The sequence below is a fragment of the Catharus ustulatus genome, chromosome 4, assembly GCF_009819885.2.
Source record: "Catharus ustulatus isolate bCatUst1 chromosome 4, bCatUst1.pri.v2, whole genome shotgun sequence".
Classification (NCBI taxonomy): Eukaryota; Metazoa; Chordata; class Aves; order Passeriformes; family Turdidae; genus Catharus; species Catharus ustulatus.
This window is the reverse complement of record NC_046224.1, coordinates 66,996,053-67,018,763: the sequence shown is the minus strand read 5'-3', so window position 1 is coordinate 67,018,763 and position 22,711 is coordinate 66,996,053.

Sequence of the window (22,711 nt, the reverse complement as noted above, 5' to 3'; positions counted from 1 at the left end):
GAAAAACAGGTAGTCCCAGTGCTGTAGTTGGAGGTAAAAAGATGCCTAGTGAAGGTCAAGGGTGCATTTCTGCCCTGGCACATTTGGTGCGGAAGCACTGCCTCAGTCTGGACAGTTAGAGAGTTGGTATCTGTCTTTGGAAGGTGGTCTCCTGAGAGATTCAGTCTGGCATGTGGCTTCCCCTTCTCAGAGGTGTCTGTCTGAAATTCTGGCAGTAGGCTTGTGGACAAAGTAAGCAGCTACGCTGAGTCTTGGCGTGCAGCTGATTTAGTTGCCCTGGGTAGCTAATGCCCAGTAATGGTGTTTCAGCACCTTTGTATGAGATCAGCCCCTGGAGGCTTGGTGTTTTGAAGGGAGGGGATGCTGTTTCTTTTGAGATGGGCTTATAGTTCCTCTCTTTGGCAAAGAAAGCAAGTTTGGATGCACACACTGGGTGGTCTCAGTGAATTTAAAGGCTTTTCCTAATAGGCAGTTCTGTGGGCTAGAGCCATTGAACTGGTGCAGTGGGAAGGCAAAAGCCAAGCTGTTGAGCTTTTTGTCCTGGCACCCTTAGTGCATGAGCAGTCCCAGGTGCTGTTCTGCTTGGATCCTCACTCACTGAGACTGATGGATTATGATGAGACACATAGAGCTGAGAAGGACAGGGCAGATGCCAGGGGGTGTGCTGCTAGGTCTTTGCATGCAGCTGAAGTTGTAAACAGCAAGAGCTTTCTCAGTTGGCACTTCTGTGGGCTCTATTCTTGCCAGGTGTTTTCAAGTCTGTAGCCAGACTCTGCGAGAGAGAAAAGATTTCCTAGGGCAAAGAAGCTCATGTCGCTGTTTGAGTGTGGTGTAAATAGGAGTTAGCCCATGGAAGGGGAAGGTCAGCGAAATCTTTTTGTCCTGACACAGTGGATTGGAGAGCAGTGATATTTTCAGCTTGGCTCTCTCCACGTGGGGAGGCTGAGGGCAAGGTGAGTGCTTTTCCTTTTTTTACAAGCCGACAGCGCCATTGTGTGGTTGTTTTCATGAGCGCTGTCAGTGTCCAGGAAAAAGCCAACCACTTTTCTGGCCCAGCACCATTCGTGCGGGAGCAGTTAGTGGCTCTTGGAGAGTGGAAGAATGTAACCTGCAGCTAGCCAGGAAGGAAGAGGAATCGTTGCCTTGCTGCCTGTGCACTTTGTAGGCTGCAAAAGAAAAAGGCAATTTCCACCACAGCCTCTTTCTTCCAGAACCTTTTCTGTGGGAGAAGCTGCTCAACAGGTAACTCACACCTACTGAGTTGCGTCCTACTCCCTGGAGATATGCACTTTTCTGCAAGCTCTATGTACCTCTCCACACTCCCAAGCTCAGCTGATCTTGAACCCCTTCAAAACATCCAGCAGTTTCTTGCAAAGAAAAAATTCAACAACAAAAAGCCAGTACTGGAGTTCATTCTCCCCTTGCAGGCTGTAAACTAGGCTAAACACACTTAATGATCCTTCTAACTATATAGATAAGCAACAGCACAGTCTCTCAAAGTGGCAGAGTCCACTGCTTAAACTATGCATTTCCAGCTGCAGTTTGGACTGAGAGATGTGCCAGGACAGAAAGCATCTGCTGACTGTCCCTGTGAAAACAGGGATAGTCACAGCACAATCACTTTCACACACCTTCAGTGTCCCCGAGTCTCAGCAGCTGTATCTCATAGAGGAGGAAGTGTCAGGACAGAAGGTGTTCCTAAATTACCCACTTTTATAGCAACCCCAAAATTGAGCACAGCATACTGGGACTATGCACCTTCCTTCTCACAGATATGTGCTGTCACATTTCTCCACTCCTGCAGGTCTTTTTCCAACATCTGGAATGGGATCCTGTAGAAAAAGGGCTGAAGAAGAAAAAGCACAGGTAGCTGTTGTGGATGTTCAATCTTACAACTGCTAACCTGAATTCAGCAGGCAAGCAAGTGGTAACCATGCTGCTCTTGCAGCCTGTACACTTTGCACACAAGCATGGTGGTCCATGGCTTCATTCTCAGCCTTATGAATCATCACACCTTTTCATTCTTCCAGAGTGCCAAGTGTCCACCTACTTCTTGTGCAGAACACATTTCTGTACAAAAGGATAAGGACACGTTGGTCTCTGGAAATCTGAAAGTGCATGACCTTACCTGAAGCCAAGTAGAAAATTGCAGAACACAGTGAGACTGTGCTGTTCATATGACACAATAGAAAAGAGCATTAAACGCCTAAGGTTCATGGTTTGATTAAGCTCCTTGTCTTGGTGCATTTGATTGTGCAAGATGTAAACCTTTCCATTTAGTCAGATTGCAAGAGAGATTGAATGTAAAGGTACATACAACTGAGAAGTAAACAACCATCAAAACAACCACACAATGGTGCTGTCGGCTTGTAAAAAAAGGAAAAGCACTCACCTTGCCCTCAACCTCCCCACGTGCAGAGAGCCAAGCTGAAAATATCACTGCTCTCCAATACACTGTGTCAGGACAAAAAGATTTCACTGACCTTCCCCTTCCATGGACTAATTCCTATTTGCACCACACTCAAACAGCGACACGAGCTGCTTTGCCCTGGGAAATCTTTTCACTCTCGCAGAGTCTGGCTACAGACTTGAAAACACCTGGCAAGAATGGAGCCCACAGAAGAGCCAGCTGAGAAAGCTCTTGCTGTTTGCAACTTCAGCTGCATGCAAAGACCTAGCAGCACACCCCCTGGCATCTGCCCTGTCCTTCTCAGCTCTATGTATCTCATCATAATCCATCAGTCTCAGTGAGTGAGGATCCAAGTGGAACAGCACCTGGGACTGCTCGTGTGCTAAGGGTGCCAGGACAAAAAACTCAGCAGCTTGGCTTTTGCCTTCCCACTGCACCAGTTCAATGGTTCTAACTCATAGAACTGCCTATTAGGAAAAGCCATGAAACCTACTAAGACCATACAATGTGTGGAACCAAAGTTGGCTTCTTTAGCAAAGGGAGGATATCTCTATAAGATATCTCTTGCTGGACTTTACCTCCCCATGGGACCTCATCATCAAATGACTCTGAATCATTTGATGTCACCTCGCCTTCAATACCATTGCCTAGTTTTTTTCCTGTCTATCTTTGCTTTGCCTTCCCTTGCCTACATCTCCCTTGCCCCACCCTGTCTACAGCTTCTTTGCTTTGCTTTGCATTGCCTACTGCCCCTTGCCTTGCTCACTGCCCTTTGCCTTGCTTTGTCTTGCCTTACATGCAGGCAAAGCAATGCAATGCAGAGTGCAGGCATTTCCAGGGAAGTCAAAGGTACGATAAAGAAGACACAAGCAGTAAGGGGAAAGCAAGTGGAGTGATAGGTGAGAGAAGGCCCAGAAATTGTAGGTGGGTCTGGGCATAGGAAGGTAAGTGCAGTGATGGGTAGGCCAGGCAGGGACAGGAAGGGCTAGGCAAAGCAAGGCCAGGTAACAAAAGAGCAGGCTAGTCAAGACAGGGAATAGGTGTACAAGGCAATGTGAGGCAGGGGACTGGAGGCAAGTCAAGGCAAGAACATGGAAAGGTTGGTAGGGCAAGGTAAAGCAAGGGAGGGATAGGAAAGGCAAGGCAAGGCAAGGCAAATGGGATGAAGGCATGGCATGGCATGGCATGGCATGGCATGGCATGGCATGGCATGGCATGGCATGGCATGGCATGGCAAGGCCAAGGAAGAAGGCAGTAGGCAGGGGCTAGGTTTGAATGGCCGTGCAAGGCAAGGCAGGGCAGTGCAAGGCAAGAGAAGGCCAGAAATCTGTAGGAAGGGAAGGCAGAGCAGAGGAAGTCCAGTGATGTGTAGATAAGACAGGGATAGGGAGGAGTAGGGAAAGGAGAGCAAGGCCAAGTTGGAAAGCAGCATTAATGTCAAAGAGGGTGAGGGTTATGCAAGGCAATGCAAGGCAAAGGGTGGGTAGCAGGACAAGGAAGGGAAATGGAATGTAAATCAAGACAAGAACGCAGAGGGGTCAGTAAGGCAAGGCAATGGAGGGTGTAGGAAAAGCAATGGTTGGATAGGCAAGGCAATGCAAGTCAAAAGTGGGCTGGTGTGGCTAGGCTGGGCCAGGGAAGAAAGTTATAGGCAAGTGAAGGTGAGGGGATGGGCATGTAAGAGAAAGGAGGGGTAGCAGGGCAAGGCAAGCGTTCACTTTGCAAGGCAAGGCAAGTGAGAGGAAAAGAAAATAAGAGTCCTAGGAGGAGCAGGCAAAAAAATGCCAGGAAGCAAGGGGCAAGGAAGTCAAAGTGGGACATGGTGAGCAAGGCAATGGAGAAGTAGGAAGGACAAGGGAAATACACGGATATATCAGTAAAGCAATGCAGGGAATAGGCTCTGCAGGACAGATCAATGCAGGGGATGTGTATGAAAGGCAAGGGAAGGGAAGACTAGGTAGGGCTAGGCAAATCAAAGGGTGGGTTTTCAAGTGAGTCAAGTAAGAGGCAAGACAATGGGAGTCATCAGAGGGTCAGGCAAGGCAAGGCAAGGCAACGCCAGGGAAAAAGGGACATCAAGGTAGGAGCTGGGTGAGCAATGCAATGCAAGGCAATGAAGTGGTAGGAAGGGCAAGGAAAGAACACAGAGGAATCAATAAAGCAATTAAATCAGAGAGATGAAGCAAGGCAAGGGAGGGAATGTCTACACAAGGTGATGCAAAGGAAGACACAGCTAGGCAGGGGAGAGCAAGCGGAGGTAATGGAGTGCTAGGCAATGAATGGCAAGGCACAGCAATGGAACTGTAACCATTCATGGCGAGGCAAAGAAAGCATAGAAAAGAAAAGTGAGTGGTACACAAGGAAGGCAGGTCAAAGCAAGAGCAGGACAGGCAAGGCATGGACAGAAAAGAACGGGCAAGTCAAGGCAAGCAATGGGTATGCAACATCATTCAAGGCAAGGGAGGAGTAGGAAGGGAAAGACAAGATGGGGAAGCAGCCAGTAAGGCAATGCTAGGTTGGAGTATGCAAGGCAAGGTAGGGGTAGGCAAGGCAAATAAAGGAAATTAAGGTAAAGGCAAGGCAAAACAATGGCAGAGCAATGGCAGATTGGTAAGGCAAGACAAGAGAAAGATAGGAAAGGCATGGCTAGTGGAAGGAGAGGGAGAGAAGGGGAAGCAAGATGTGGGAAGAGAGGCCTAGGCAGTTAAAAGGGAGGGATGGGTATGAATGACAATGCAAAGCATGACACGGGTAGCAAGGCATGACAAGGCAGAGGATGGAGAGGAATGGCAAAGAAAGGCAATAGAGTAGGCAAGAGAAGGCCCAGAAACTGTAAGCAAGGCAGGGCAGAGGAAGGCAAGTATAATGATGGGTAGTCAAGACAAGTCAATTGCAGAAAGAAAGTCAAGGCAAGGACAGAGAAGAAAGGGTTAGGGAAGGCTAGGTGGGGAATGGGCGTGTAGGGTAATATGAGATACTTCCCTGTCCTACCCTTCTTTCACTTTCCTGGCCTGACTTTGCCTTCCCATCCCCTACCTTGTCTTTCCTTGTTTTGTCTTTCCTTGTCTTTCCTTTCTTTGTCCTATCTTTCCTTGTTTCCTTTCCTTATCTTGTGTTTCCTTGTCTTTCCTTTTATTTCCTTACTTTACTTTGCCTAGCCTAGCCTAGCCTAGTCTAGCCTAGCCTAGTCTTGCTTTGCCTGGCCTAGCCTTGCCCTGCCCTGCCCTGCCTTGCCTTGCCTTCCTCACCTTGCCTGGTGAGGGAAGAACATGCAGGGGGCTTTAAGGCAAGTGAAAGTGTGGGAAAGCAAGGCAAAGCAAGGGATGGTCAGGAAGAGCAGTGAAATGTGAGGTTAGGTAGGAATGGCAAGGCAAGGGGAAGGAGGAATAGGCAAGGCCATGTGAGTCATAGGAGGAGCAGGTAAGCAAGGCCAAGAAAATTGGCTATGGATATCAAGGTGGTGTATGGGTGAGCAAATCAATACAAAGCAATGGAGTGGTAGGAAGGACAAGGGAAGGACATGAAGGAGTCCGTAAAGCAAGGGAAAGTGTGGTGAAGAAAGCGGCTCCCTTTTTAACAGAGTGTGTTTCGGTAATTAAGCTACTGCTGTTCAGAGCAGGAAAACTGCAAGAGAGGAGAAATCTGGAGTGTGATTTTGAAACTTAAATTCATTTAAGAGCTAGTAATCTATGGACTGTTGTTACTATCTGTGTGTTGATAGATAGAATTATTAATAGGATTATTTAACAATTTTAATATACCGATGCCAAAATACTGTGTCAGAATCTATTATCACAAACTATTCACAGGGCCACAAAGTGTTATTTCACTTCTCTTAATTATATTCTCTGGTTATTTTAATTTTTAATGTAGTATATGGATTTTGTACCACTCTGCATATCATGTAGATATATTATTGTATTTATATATAGTTATATGTGGTATATAGTTATATGCAGTTAATGCAGTATATGCGGTATACTCTAGGCAAAAGATAGAACCTAAAAAGATACTAACAAAGTTTCCAAATTGCTCTGATTTTACTGCTTAAAAACTAACATCCCCTCCTCTGAATCTGGCTCCCAACTAAGTGCTGACTGACTTACCCTTATTTCTACAGGAGTAAGAAAATGTCCTAAGACCAAATTCTCATATTTGCTTTAAATTTATAAAACCACATTTTGCAGACTTCTAAGACTGTTATCCCCCTAGTAGTGTTTTTAGAGGTATCATTCCCTTGATGGAATATGCATGGCTGTCCTATGGCTGTGAGGGAAAAGCAGGACTTTTCAGTACAGCTTTGACAGAAAAAGTTACTGTTATGGGTGCATGATTTTACAGCTTTGAGTCAGATTAGGATGTCAAACAGTGTTTCACACCATCTACTCAGTGATACTGCTGTGGAAGGTCAGGCTTGTTTAGGCTATACAATAACAGCAGTTTCCTGAAAATCATAAATCTTCAATTAGAGAAAACAGGATACGTTGTCCTTGTACAACATTCAAAATATTAATTTGACAATGTATATGCTACTTGCTGTACTTAGCAATAACCATCTTTATTTAAGATCCTCAGGCCAGAACTTTAATGAAAATAACCAGTGAGAACAAGCCCAGGGGGCATATTTTCACAGAACTAAGACAGCAAGATGAGACTTTTCCAACCTAGATGTTTCAATGATTCCATGACCCTTTGCAGGATGTGGGTATTTTCAAACATTATTTTATTCATCTTGGAACAGCATTTCCTTATTGTACTCGAAGGTTTGCTTTAGCGGGTTGAGTTTAAAAAGGATGTCACTTGGCTTTCAGAAACGAGGTCTGTGCTAAGCAAGGACTGCTATACAGGGCTTTGCTTTGGAAAGGAGTAACCCCTTCAACCCACTGGCTTTGCAGATCAGAAGCACATGCCACAATGAAATATAGGCAGTGCTAGAACTGGGTCTTTTCTCCCCCTTTCTTTTGCAGTACAAAGACAGCGAGAGGTGGGATACCAGGTAAGAGTTGCTCTACTTATTCTATTAGTAGGACATTGTTAATGTTCCTGCCTTGGCCACCGAGGTGATGTATGGTCCTGGAGCTCCTCCCTTGTTTCCTTGTAACTTGTAAAATTGTGATTTGGGCACTGAGCCATGACAAGTGCTAGCAAACCTGGTTTTACCTGACAAAGAAGGGGGCTGAATGTGAGCAGCCTTTGAATTAATAAATTCAATAAAATAGGTTAATACTAATTAGAAGCATAAATTATTCTGTTGCATCTGCCCCATGCTGTAATAATTCCCAAAATTATTGTTACTACTGTGTGTAGTTTAATGATTTTCACGTGAGACAGCAAATTTCTTTTTCCCTCAGATTTTTCTCACATGTTTCTTGGACTGTGACTAAAATCTTTTTGGGAAAAACAAAGGAGGAGGAACAAGCTGATCTGAGGCAGCTGTAAGTGCAAATACACAGAAGGAACTGCTCTGGAGACTGTCTCCTGATATTTAAAGAGTGTGGTTTTGCCTCAGCATTAATAACATTTCTCCAATGGCATTTGCCTAAAGGGAAATTACAGTCATATTATTGTGAAGTAGTGATTTTATTTGCAAAATATGATCCTAAGAAGTACTTTTGGCAAAATGTAGATTAAATCCCTCATGAGAGTGTATGTTTTGGAGAAAATATGGAAATCTTTCTGGTTTTCTGTTTAACTTTCTTTTGTTAAAGCATTGCTCTAAAATATTTTTTTTCCTTTTCTTTTTTTCTTTGTTTTTTTTTTAATCTGTGAAATCCTAAAGAGTGCAACAGTTGGTTCAGTGGGACAAATGTGCTGTGAAAAATAAGCCGTTTTTACAGATGCACTTTGCAGGTCTCTGTTATTTCCAGATTGATCTGTGGACTCTAATTTGAAAGTCACAATTGCAAATAATCCAGCCCCTTTCAAAAGCGAGAATTTTAAACACACTTCACATGGTGGAATTCCTCAATTTTCATTGATGAATATTCCCCAATAGATTAAATGTGAATATATTAATGTGAATATTAATATCTATTATGATATAACATACTTCTCAACAATATTAAATTCATAACTATAGTAATTGCAAATATTTTCTGTGTCTCCTTTGTGGCCTTTCAAGTGAAACAAACTTGCTTCTGTTTGTACTGCTGTCTGCCAACCTGCTCCCCATTTTCTCCATCAAGTTAATAATAAATAATCCAATACTAAGTGCCCTGATGTCTGAACTCTCCATTAATCTCTCCCCACTCGAAGAATAATCTGTTTTTTAATCTTTTGTTTCCTATTACTTTTTCAGTCACTTGTAAATCTATGAAAGCAGGTACCACATGGATGATTTCCTGTCTGCAGCATGAGTAGCTAGGAAGATCCTCTGCTCTCAGACGTGCTCTCTGGTTTGGTACAGGATGATCCAAAAAATTCCCAGTTTCCCAGTAAAACAATCTCGGTATCTAAAGAAGAGAAATCTCTGACCTCCATAAAGTGTGCTCGGTGTTATGACCAAAAACCAAGGCGCATTTGTGATTGCAGTTTCTGTGCCCTGGCAATCTTGAGGGGCCACAAGCCCCTTTCATGAGCTAGAGGTGATGGAGTCACCATCCCTGGAGGTGTCTGGACCTGATGCTGGGTGATGTGGTTTAGTGATTTAGGGGGTTACAGTGCAGTACTGGGGGGACAGTTGGACTGCACGATCTTGAAGGTCTCTTCCACTCTTGATGACTCTGTGGCTCCATTCTGTGGGATAGCAGGTTGTGTTGGGACCTGTGGGAACCCAGGACATCCCTCTGGATACCCTGAGTGGCTTGAGACCCTGGCAGGGGCCTCAGAAGCCTTGGTACAGAGCCCAAGACGTCTGTGCCTTTGATTTTAGCCCCTGGGAAAAATTACCATCTTTGCATGAAGAGTTACAAGTCACGAAAAATAAGTTGAGTATAAGTTAGTTTATCAAAAGGTGAAAAAGTAGAATTTTAAGATTTTTTAGAATAGGGGTCCAGGGTCAAGATGGAGGAACCTGGGCGTGTTCTGTCCTTCTTTCTCCTTCTTCCTAGCATCCATCTTTTGGGTGATGTTGGCATTTTTAGATTGGTTTAGAGTAGAACCAGACTGTACAATATAAGTGATAGGTATTGGAAGATAATTGTAAATAATGTTTACGTAGTTTATAGTATAAAAATATAATCCCACCCTGAAGGCAGGCAGTGTGCCTGGGGCTGACTTGCTGAGAGGACCTCAACTAATCAGGGAAAGAACTTTTAGATTAGATAAAATAAACAACTTCTGGAAACCACAGAAGATGTCTCCAGACTCTTTCTCCGGTGCTCAGGCTGGGACACAGAGACTCTCAACATACACAGGTGGTTGTCTCGAGCTCCTGAGACACCACCCACCATAGGGACCAGCAGAGCCCAAGTCCACATGAGAGTGACAGGGGATCCATCCCCAGTTCAAGGCAGATGGCATAGCTGGGGACAGCAGGGGTCACAATGTGGCCATGCCACCCTGCAGCTGGGACAGCCTGGACAGAATCTCCAGGGACATGCTGAAACAGGACCAGGACTGAGGCACATCTAAGAAAACATCCTGACTGCTCAGTGGTATGTCCTTCCTTCTGATTATTTTCTGCCATAAAAATATACTACTATTCCTACATTTCATAATTAAACATCAGTTACATAGATCAGAAAATAAAAGTATTTTCTACTAGATATTTATAGTATACCAGTAAAACTGCTTCTACCCTGTGCATCACATTTTTATAGGGAAAACCTGCACTGTTATCAAAATTGTTACACCAAAAGAGGTGTCACAGCTGTATGCCAGGATAACCAAAAACCTGACCTGTCACAATACTTCTGTCAAACCTGCCATCAGACCCACGTCTCCTTGTTGCAACACAGATGGACTCACTGCGTCTGTGTCTGTACTACTCAAACCTTTTTTCTAATGGAGATCTTTCTGCTCTTCTGTTTTCATTTTTTTAGAGTACAAATGCTGGTCCTGTCTTTGCTGCACCAGCCCTTCAGGATTTGCAGAGTCCCACTTGCCACCCTGTGCCCTGGAAAATGTTGTGTCTGCCAAAGCAAATACCAGAGAGAAATAGTTGGAGTGGGATTTGTCGACATGAAATATCTTTTTTTCCGCTACAAATGTATTATTATGAAACTTAAAATACCATTTCTACCTTTGCAAGTTGTCATTAAGACAGGAGATAAGAGAACGAAAACCTCCTTTCGAAAAGTGACAGAATGGGTGGATTTTTTTTTTTTTTTAAATCTTTTGATGCACTCTCATATTGCAAACACCAAAGCAAATGGTGACAGAAGTCACCATAGTAACAAAACCTTGGTCAGTGAAAGACTTTTCAAGAAGTGGTAATTATGTCCTTCATGTAGCAGAGAATAAACCCTGATTATATGCAACCTTTGAATACTTCAATTTGCACTTTGCTTTAAAGGAAAATGCAAAATTAAGAGAGAAAACAATGGGTAGAATTGCATTTGTTCTCTGGAGTGGATAGTGGAGTACAATAACCTTGTTGCTGTAACTCCAGCTTAGAAAAAGAGCAAAGGTAAAATATTTCCTGGTGCATTTTTAAGGTTATAAAAATGAATACTGAAGGTAGTAACATTCTTTCTTCCTTTTAGCCCTCTGATCCCAAACTCAGTCCTTCTGAAAGCAGCAAAACATTGAAAAATCCAAGAGGTGGCTAAGCTTTTTCCACAGCAGATGTGCCAAAGGACAAGAGAACTCTTTTCCAAGGAGCCCAGGGCTGGGAGGGTGTCTCCCTGCTGGTACATGGTAGAAAGTCTAGGTGGGAGTCTGAAGGACCTTGAGAGTTTGGGAAACTCACTGGATTCTGAGATAATAACAACTCAGGCTGATGGTGCTATGGCCTCTGACAGGCTGATCCATTTTCCAAAACAGCTGGACTTGCACACTCCCAAAAACGTGAAAAATGAATCAGTAACACACACTTCTGTTGCTGCCTGATGAGTGAAAATTTTGCTAACAAGCTGTTTGTAATGAGATTTTTAGGATTTGGAGGAGCTCTATACATTCTTGATCTGCAGCAGAATGAAAGTTTCTTTGAATGGATTCCCAGAGAAGATGAGAAGGCCTAATAATAGTCAGATTTAATATCAATGAAGCGAAATTACTTTAAATTTCCCCTTGAAAATATTTTTCATGAACATTTGAGTTTTTGAGAGGAAAATGAATTCATATTTTAAAACTATTTCTTTAACCAACTTGAAAAAAAAAATAGGGCCTGAGCACCAGCCACCAACTAGCACGCCAAAAGGAAACAGCTTTGAGAAGTGCTTCAGACCCCAAATTTCAATGGAGCTGAATTTCTGGTGAGCTGCAATTCTCTGACATGCTGAAATAAAAGTATAGGTTTTGGTATTTGATGCAAAATTTGTAACCTGCAGTAATCTGTGGGTTTCTTCTCCTTTATTCAGCTCAATGAATGACATCCAGACACAAAACAAAGGTTTAATCTTTAAAAAAACCAGACAAATGCTTAGAAAGAGCACTGGCTTAACTGATTTTCCTCTTACTAAAGACATTTCAAATTCTCCTCTTTTGTGATATGACATCACAGTGTCTTTTGTATTAGACAGTCTATAAATAGTACTTTCATTTTCCTATAATTCAAAATCAAGATTTTCCTACTGAGACTGTACAGATGAATTATTCAGCCTGGAAGCACAGTGTTCTTATAAGAAGTTACAAAACTGGTATCTTCCACCTCCATCTAACAATTCCGATTCTTTCTTCTGATTTATCATTTGACTTTTGCATTTTGTTTAATTTTGTTGGACCAATACGGCTAATAGTGCAGTTCCCAGATTATATGGCTTCATTTATATGTATAATGCAAGTTGAATTATACATCTACAAAAGTGGTTGATGTAGTTGTTTTCACCCACAGCTCACTGACTTCAAATGGGTCATCTAAAGCCATGCAGGATATCTTTCACTCCCCTGTACTGCAGATGTGATATATAAAAATGTGTATCTTTCTCCACAGATGGAAAGTAGATCATCTGTGGGATCATCTGTAATGAAATTCCTCTCTTTGTAAAAACAATGTGATTTTGACAGAAATCAGGAAAGTCCTATGAAGTCAGTACTTTGATGTCATTTTCTTTGAGGTTTTATGCCATTTGCAGGGAAGGGACCAGAAACAGCACTGTTAGTACAGGGAGCCTGAGGAGCTCTGCAAACCTTTTGATTTTATCAACAAATAGAAAAAGCTGTATTATCTCATGGTATTTAAAAGAATGAGCAGGAAGAAGTCAATTGAGGTGCCATACTTAGGACTGTGAAAATAGGTTTTATCATCATCACCAGCAGCAGCATTTTTATTGTTCTATATGCGTATAAACCTGGATACATATTTTGACCTAATTTTACCCATTTTATTGAATAAAGTCTTTACTGGCAGAACAAAATCAGAATCTTTAGGTGTACAGTAAGTCCATAGCAAGAAGAAAGCTGGGTAAAGTAGTTTGACATGTTTACATACCTGCCCATCAACCCTTTTGCCCTACATTTGCATAGCAGACAACAGCTGTCTATACATCAAATGACTTAAAGTTTAGATATACACCAGAAATACTCGGAGAAATTATTTGGTTAACATCTTTGAGATGTCAAGGAAACTGGCATAGCTGTTGTGGATGCTGAAAACATGCAGAAGTGAGAATTTGACCTAGCTCCTACTTCCTAGAAATTGCCACCAAAAGGCCATCTCCCTGTCCTGTAGAACTGTTCTGGTTGGGGTGACATCAGTCAGGATGCCATTCCTCTTTCCACAATGACCGATTGCTGTAATAGTCATTGACACTCAGACTCATGGTTCACAGACATCTGAGAAGAAAAGTAAAATAATGAGAACACCTGGACAGTTTTCAGCGGAAAAAAACATTTCTTCTTTCCAAAAGTTGGAGGAGTACCGTAACTTGGCCTGACCCAGACATAATGACAGGAGAACATGCCAAAGCGTTATTTAAGAAAAAATACAGTTACATCATCAGATTTGGACACTCCTCAGGAGACAGATGGTTGAAACTGTTGTTTAGTGATCAATTGCCAGCAGAAGACTAGCAGGGTTGTCAGGAAGATATGATACTAAGTCTCAGAGGGATCAGTATCATCATTTATCACATTCTTGTATAAAAGCATGGGGGAAAAGAGGATCAGAAGCTGCAGAAGATTCACAGTCACAGCAGTACTTCTCCCACAAAAGCTCCTGGGGAATTAATCAAAACTGAAGAAAGAATGTGGCACCAAGTGCCACCGTCCAGTTGACAAGGTGTTGATCAGCCAAAGGTTGGACTTGATCTCAGCGGTTTTTCAAGGCACAGACTTATTTTGTTGTGGATTTCCTTTCTCTGATTGCTGGTGGGACCTTTGAGCACCAAAGCAGTGGTAAAGAGAATGAAGTGGACAATATCTGCTGGTGCCAACACGTACAGCCTCTTGAGACAGAAAAATCCTCTTTTTATGTGTTTAAAGAAATTAATTTTTAAATAACATCAGCTAATGATTTTACTTGGTAAACATGCACGTGCTTCTGAGTTGCTGAATTTCGTCATTCTTCCATTCATTTCCTGGTAGAGTCATCAACAGCCATTTTTTCAGGACTGTAATTAAAGGTTGTTGACTGGGCCCAGAATAGGGGGTTTCTCACTTGTTTTTTGACTAGAAAACTAGCTAGTTCATGATTTCAGCATAATGGCCCGTTAGCAGAATATCTGCCATTGAGATAAGGATCACTGCCCCCACCCTCAACAGATGGTGATAGAATAGATACCTTTTATCACACTCTGTGTTGTAACCTGCGGCTTGTAATCAGGTGCAGCTGGAAGTGTGGCTTATAATCAGGTGTGGCTTGTAATCATGAAATTACTGTATTTTGGGCAGTTCCAAAAGCACACTGTAGGGGTGAGGGTAGGGCACAGCCAATGCTGGGCTCAGGCCCCACTTTCAGTGAAGGGCACCCACTGGCCTTGAGCATGTTCCCATGGGTTAGAGTTCAGGAGGATCTCCCTGGAGCTGGGGAGCCAATCCAGGCATGACACATCCACAGCCTGCCTGTATCACTGCTTTTCCAGAGTTTTTGCCAGGGCCTGTAGTGAGAGAGGGCTACCAGTGTGCATTATTCTTAGCTTATAGTTACTTGTGTTCTGAGAGCCCATTCACTCTGGTACCAGCAAGCCAGACTGCGTCCTGGAATTTGCTATGAACAATATGCATCTGACTTCAACACTACGCAAGGAAAGATCTCCCCCTGAGGAAGAGTTAAGAGCATTAGAATGAAAGGAAAATGAACAGAATATTTATGGAATAAATAAGGCTGCAAGTATAGCTGGATTCTTTTTGGAACCAGAATGACTGAATTGTGAAACTGTGTGTGAAATTGTTTTTCCAGATCACAAGGAATATGCAAGAATGGAGAAAAAAAAGTGGGACTGCATGCACTGTAAGCAATTTCCAGGTTTCCAGAAGAGTTACTCAGATGTTTGCAAACACAAGAATAGATTTTACTGTGGATTGCTCTGTCACTAAAAGCTAATAAGTGAAAAATAACATCATATGTAATAATAATGTCTTTGTATTAATAGTGACAAAGGCTCAATTTATTCCCATTAGAGCTATGATCTTTCTTTCCCAACTCTCTAATACAATTCTGGTCTGAATAACACAAATGTGCATTTACTTCCAGTGTTCAGTAAATAAGAAATGCAGTGAAAGTCATTGGGCCAATTTGAATTGGAGTGCCTTCATAATGGGTCGCCTGGTCTGAGTTAAAACCATGTAAAAACAAAGCTGCAGGAATGAGAGGGCTTCCCCAGACAGTCAGTCATATGAGGTCACTTCATTGCAGCACTTCAGAATGAAGGATATGGGGAAAAGGACTTGAGCAGTGAGTTATTTTTTACCTTTACTGGGAAAAGATGTTACACCCTGGTGAGAATGGTGATGCAGAGTGGCAACCGTCCCGCACTGAGCTGTTCCAGTTCTTGTCTCTTGTTCCAGCAGACAAAGGGACTGGAAAGCAAGGGGGTCCTGCTAACTTACATCTCCCTGTGTTGTGTCCCTGCCAAAGGCAGCCCAAATGCAAAAGACAGGCTGCCTTTGTCTCTGCATGTGCTGAGACATAAACCTGGGATAATAAGGAGGGAGAAGGAGTAAGATTCAAAAGCACAGCCATAAATGACAAAATGAGATGATCTGGAGTAACATGATGCTTTACACTGGAACTGGATATCAAGGAAGGTAAGAAGCATTCTCCTCTGTATTTGCTGCAGGGGCGTCCAGGAGCAATGAGCACTGCTCTCAACCTAGTGACATAGCCCAAGGACTCATCTGAAAAAAGACCTTCTGTACCATGACACTGGGACTTAGAAAGAGGGACTGCAGCTCCTGGGTCTTTATGCAGGTCTGGTAAAGCAAAGAGCATCAATACCTCCATCAGGCTACATGTGCAGTACTTTCCATTTTGTCTGCGCTAACGCTGAGACAAGTGTTTGGCATTCAGAGCATTTCCTTGCCTGGTTCTCTGTCACACTCTCCTCTTTTCCTCCAAATACTTGTACTACTCCTGGATGCAGATGCAGCGAGGCATCTGCACTGAGGCTTGTACCTGACCTATTCACAGTGCTTTTGCTTTGCAGGACAAAGCTACCTGTTCTTTGTTGGCATTGTGGGTGGTGGCCCAGGAGGGAACTGAAAGCAACCCAGCCAGCCAGCTGTGCTAAGGAGATGCATTCACCATTCTGTGTAAACATCAGGGCTCAAACTTGATGTCTCAGAGTTGGTATGGCCATAAGGCCAGGTGGCTACATGAGGATAGATGGGCCTGTTGCAGCCATGGCTGGCAAATATTTCAAGCCCCAGATCTTGGTAGTGCCGGAGGTCCCACAGGCAGTGCCAGTAGTGCATGTTGGGCCAAGGGAAGGTGATCCCCAACCAAAGGTAGGGCTGAGGTGAGCAAGGCAATAACAACATAGAGTTACTTGGAAGAGCCTGAAGAACCCCAATGGTAAGTGTCCATGATGACTTTCACCTTGGGGTAGCAACTGATATGAGATACTGCCTTGGTTTTCTCCAGAGCCCAGCAACTGCCTCATAGTATGGCATAGTATGTGCCTCATATTCCTTTAGAGGTGAAAACTCAAGCTGAGTAGGATGCTGGCATGCTTTGGAGATAACAAAGAGGCCTGACCATGGGCTTAGAAAAAGAACATAAGCACTTGGCACAGATGAAGAAACTCAATGACACTAATTTTTTTGGTAAAGAATTAATCAATTTGATCAACCAATTTTGATTTGAAGTTTGGGGGCAGTGTAGGTAATAGGACTTAAAACACTTCCAATCCCTGGAGAAAATGGAATGAGAATGTGTTATTTTGCTCTCTTTGTTTGTGTCTGGTAGTGACCAGTTCCCTTTGGCTGCTGTTGGATAGCCTCTCATTTGCTCAGCTGTGAGCAAATGCCTGTGCCTTTCATGCCTCTTTTTCCTCCTCTGCAGCAAGCAGTGTGTCTTCTAGCTCCCTGCTGATTTTCTTGCTCAGCAGCATTAGTTATCACACCCAGTGGCTGCGGGTTTATTCTCTAGAATAACTCCACAATAACTCTGGAAGGGATTTCAAAATGTCCAAGGCCTCTTGCCAGAAAGCTGTAAGGCTTTTCTCTACTGGCCTTATTTTTCCAGTATTTCATACTGAAGTTATGACACCCCTGTTGACAGAGGCAGGGTTTTCTCAGCTGAATAGGCTGGCATGAACTTGAACCTTGCACATTATGGGACAAAGAAAGAATTTGGGCTATTGCAGAAGGTACCTCTGTAAACTGACAATGACAATAGCTCATATTTTTCTTCTCAACAATAACACTTGTTTTTCTTGTATATACATTGCAATAGCTTGTGCAGGTGAGTTATCCCAAGGCAAATACAGCTAAGACAATCCTGAACTATTCAGCAATGCTTCCAGAAAAGGAGAATCCAGGAAGACATGCAGACATATCAAATACTTGTCCTACAGCAGTGAGACAATGGAAGGATGATTTTTTTGTGATCACAATTATTTCTGAACCCTCTAAGCCATCATATCAAAGTAAAGAAAGGAGCCATGGCAAAAGCCAAACTGCTTCCCACACTTATGCTCAACTCTCTGGTCATTTCAATTTGGCACTGTGTGAGAACATAATAAGAATGATCACATATAAAAGTGTACACATGATTTGGACACTTGTTTGGGATTTAAGGAAAGTCCAGAAAGAATTTAACATTCCTGTGTGCCTTTTAAAGCCTACAATGACTCTTGCTTCCTAAATCTTTGTTTTAATGTTCTCACTTCTGAACGAAAAGTGTCTTTGTGCCCATGGCTAGATTATCCATCTTGCCCTGGAAATCATCTTTATCTTCTCTTCAGAAGAGTGTGTTGCTGAGTTTGTTTAATACATGCCTTGAGCTCTATGACATTATCTTTCTGGTATCCTTTTCAAAGCATGATAAATGTTTCTTAAAACCATATCTTCTCTTCAACACCTTTCTCATATATTTGCTTTGCCCTGTTTGCGGAAACACTTCAGATTGGGCCAAAGACTGACCTTCTTATTTCTACACCCTATTTTTACATTCAAGGATGGCTGTACCTGTTTTGATCAAATAGAGACAGTACAAAATCTGGAAAAATAACTTGGCAACTATGATGTCTTTCTCCTTCCCTTTTCTCACTTTCGTTAATCCTTTCACTTTTCCTGAAAGGACAGGCATCCACTTGTGCATCCACTGCTTTGTTGTCTCCTGGAAGGAAAACCAGCTGAGAAATCTAGATCTCAGCAACTAAGGTGAGGTAGATCATACCTTCTCAAGATAGGAAAAATATGGGGTTTTTTGACAGAACCATGAAGCCTGGATTACAGAAAAAAACACCTGAGTTTATCAGTTGAATGCACCAAAATCACATCTGGCTGAAGATGAGTGCATCTACATCTTGCATAAAAGACCTTCCTTAATCTTTAGGACCCAAGGCAGCAGTTAAAAAGTTGCACACTGTAATGGTTTGAAAGCAAAACCAGTGAAAGACTCCAAGTCAGAAATACAATTTAATTGGGAGGGCGGGGGAAGAGGCAAATAAACATAAAATACATGCAATAGTACAAAAGAAAACCACTGACAGAGCCAGAATAAAACTTGACACCCCACTAGTTAGAGTGGTGGTAGCAGTCCAGATGAAGTAGTCTTGTTGAAGTAGTGATCCTGTAGAAAGGTCTGGTAACTCTTGTTCTCTGGAAACCAGTGGGTAAGGGCTGCCTTGGTATTCCAAATCTGAATATTTATCTAGGTGGGAAATGGTTGGCTCCTCCCCCTGGGTGGAGCATCTCACAATGGGATGATGTAATTTTATCAGTCCTGCAATGGGACTCAACGGCCCATTAACAGAAGAAATCTTCCTGGAGAAAAGATGGGTTGTGGAAAAGATAAAGAGCACTGCCCCACCTGGTTTTTAACAGAGGGCCCATTAGCAGAGGGTATCTCCCACAGACATGAGGATCACTGCCCCACCTGGTTTCAACACCTGGTGATGGAATACATACTTTAGGGCACATCTTTACATTGTGACCTAGGACACGCAGAAGCGTAGAAAATGCCACTCCACATAAATCAAATCTGTTGAATCAACATGGAGCTGCTGTGGGAAAAGGGAAAGGGAATTGCATGCATTCAACTGGGAAAACCATCCAAATTCAAGTTGTCTGATGATATGCTTCCATTTTTGTCACAGCCAAGTGTCCTTGGCTGCTTTGCATGTAAGCTGCTTTCCTCACCAGCAGGAATTAATTTGATGCTTCTCGTGCCGTGTGTCTACACAAACAATATGCTCAACATTTCAATGCCTGATAAAACGCTGTCTGAAATTGGTTTAAAAATAGCAATTGTATTTAAACAAAACTTTGAATTAGAACTCAAATGAGACAAAAAACCCCAGAGCAATCCTTTCGGTAAGGAATATAATACATTTGTTTACTCTGCTGCTCCCTTTAGCTTCAAAACATTTTATGCAATTCCATATGAATGGCAATAATCCAGGATAAAAAATCTCAGCCACTCACATTAAATTTCAGATGTTCAGTAGCAGTTCCGTTGCAATGACAGCATCAGGCAAACCTACTCTGCAGCTCCTCAGCAAGTTGGCATGGATTTTCCTCCTCTTCAGGTGGTATCTTTTTCATTTGCAAGCTCAGGAGAGTCCAGTTTTCATTCCTTTATCCCTGGAAGAGTCTTTACTCAGGAGCCCATAATAATTTAGGGACCAATTTATTTATAACAATTAACATCTTTCATATTGAAAGATCCTGAAGCACACAGAAGGCACGATTGTCACAACTGACCACAGAGCTCAGACCTGCAGGTAATCCTGTGTCAACTTAGTCAGTAGGGGTACAAATAATGCCAAAAGTGCATCTGTGCACGATTCCTTACCCTCGCCCGAAAAGCAGCAGGACTATGATATGTGCAGCAGAAATGTGATTTTAATTAATGTCATCAGATACATCTTTAACAGAGTCCAAGTACAGGAGGAGACTCTGTGTAAAGTGACAGGGGCCACAGTAGTTTGGTTCACACCTGACTTCCTATTGAATGTCCTGAAGAATGTCTAAGGAGCACAAACCACAGGAGCTTTATTTCCTGTCTCTTAAGAGGATTTGGGACTCCTGAATCACAGCTGTTTGGGGTTGGATTTTTCCTTTTCCTCTGTATGGAATTTTCCCCATTGACATGCTAAGAAAGCCCTGATGGCTAGGCCTGAACACTGATGGCTAGTGACAGGGAGAAGTGGGGGAAAAAGGGGGTGGGAAGGGTGGGGGGGAACCACGAGATCAGCAGCAAGTGAAGGGAGGGGAGGCAGTGGCTTGGCCCCCGTTTGCTCGTGGAGTCAGAGAACTCCCCCAACATCCCAACACAGGGAGCAACTTTTTCTGCTGTTGGATCCCCGCCCTGCTGCCTTCTTGCTGCAGCCTGCTACCTCCAAGCATCCTGCTGAGCACTGGGACCGACATCATGAGCAAAAGTCTCTCCTCTATCCTTTTCCTGCCTGGCACTCTGCCACCATCATCCCCAGAGCCCCTGCAGCTGTGCAGGACCTGCCCCACCACTGATAACTGCAGGGAAGGGGGCCGGTGGCCAAGGACTGGAACTGGGTTACTGCTCTGTTTGTTTTTAACTTCACTGTTGTTGTTGTTTTGTTTGTCTTGTTAGATATATCAGTAAAGAACTGTTATTCCTATCCCCATAACTTTGTCTGAGATCCCCTTGTTTCCAACATTATACTAATTCAGAGGGAGGGGTTTATCAGCTCCAGTTCGAGGGAAGGCCCTGCTTTTCTGTAGCACGTACCGGTTTTTTAAAACTGGGACAACAACGTAGCTCTTTATGCAGAAATATATCAACGTGCTAGAACTGCAGACAGAAAATTTCAACTTGTATTCATGCCTCATAAAAAATACAGGTCACACAGTCTGTGATAAGATCTGACACAGCTTAATTGCAAGGAGACATGTCTATTTATGCTGCTTGAGTCTCTCTGCCTTTTAAGCAAGCTTCATGTGTCAAAAATTCTTTGAACATACCTTGATGTGAAGAGAAGAAATGCACATCTGGTATTCATGGTGTAACTCTGCATGATAATATTGCTTTTCGTGCATATATGACTCATATTGCTTTCATGTACCTTAATGCCAGTTTATTAAAAAAATGTAACTCCCTTCATGTTACCCCTTTTTTACTTGTCACAATGCAATATTTCATGTGGATTGGTTATATTCAAAAGTAACCAAATTATTATTTCACCTCCTTTACTATTCCTGTATTTTACACCCTGTAAAACTTGATCTGAGATCATGTTTATTGAAAGTGACAGCAGGGGACATAGGAACCTGAGCACAATGAAGATATTATCTACCTTTCTCAGAAGCTCTGATCAGATGAGGCTGCTTCTCACAGAATGTTATAGTTTGAAAAGTCATTATCACGCAAATGCATCCCTGCAAACATTGATAACAAAATTGGTAGAAAAGAATCAATATTTTTAAAATAGGGTATTTTTAAAGCCCTTTTCAGTCTACAGATTTTGAAATAAAATAATTTTGTGTGTCTGTCACAGTTTGCAAAAAATTTTCATGTGAAAAAGTCTTTTGTCTTCTGTCTAGTATTCCCTCTCTCATATGCTATTTATGTCTCCATATATCCTTTCCCAATCTTAGCACACTGCTAAACAAAGGGAAAAAATGTAGGGAGAAAAAAGGTACAGCAAACAGGTTTTTAAAGGAAAGCAACAATGACAAAAACTGCACATTAGTCTCCTCTCCTGCTACAGAAAAGGCAGCAAATCGAGATTAAAAAGAGATAAACCACTTCTTTATAAAAGGTCTTTAACAAATAATTTGCACATTAATAGTAATTAATTAATGGTATGAGTCCCTCCCAGCACCACCACTGCCTTATGGGCACTCTATCATTCTTCTCAGCAGATGAGGGGTTGGTAGCACTTTCAGCTGAGGGACATGTAAAAACCATGAAGCAGTGAGTGCACATCCTTCACCTGCTGTGCTGTTTTCCCACCGGTGACAGCATCAGCAGTTCTGTGGCCAAAGGGATTCCTGGCCAAACTCCTGCTTTTTAGGTACAAAGGCAGTCATGGAAGAGGGGAACTACTGCATCCAAGGACAGGCTGTGGTTGGAGCAGATGAAGGGGATCACTAAGGTGCTCTCACAGGGATTCACCAACGACATTGGATTGTCTTGCTGCATTAGGAAGGGACAAAGTGATTCATGCTCTAAATGAAAATGCATCAGTCATGTTTTGGATGATGCTGTGCTCTCTGACTAGTCCTGGTGATAGAGTTAGGTCTAAATGAGCACAGTCCAGCTGCTCCTGTGGTCCATGTCCAGCAGCACTCTGCAGCACTACAGGGGAGAAACAAATGTATCCTAGAGCTGGTTGTTTTGGAATTACATGTCAGCATATGGGGAATGTTTTCAATTTCATCTTCTGTCCATGAGAATTACCAGTCCATGGCTAAGCAATACCAGTCATTTCTAAAACACATGAACATAGATCAATGAATGGTAGGATGGACAAAAATGTAAGTATTCCTCAACAAATGCCTAAAAGAGAAGTGATGTCCTCTTCATCTGCCCAAAATTGAATAGCTGGAGGAAGCTGGGAAAATCTGAAATTTTACTGTATTGGAGAAGGTTTCTGTAAGGGCACTGGGGACAAA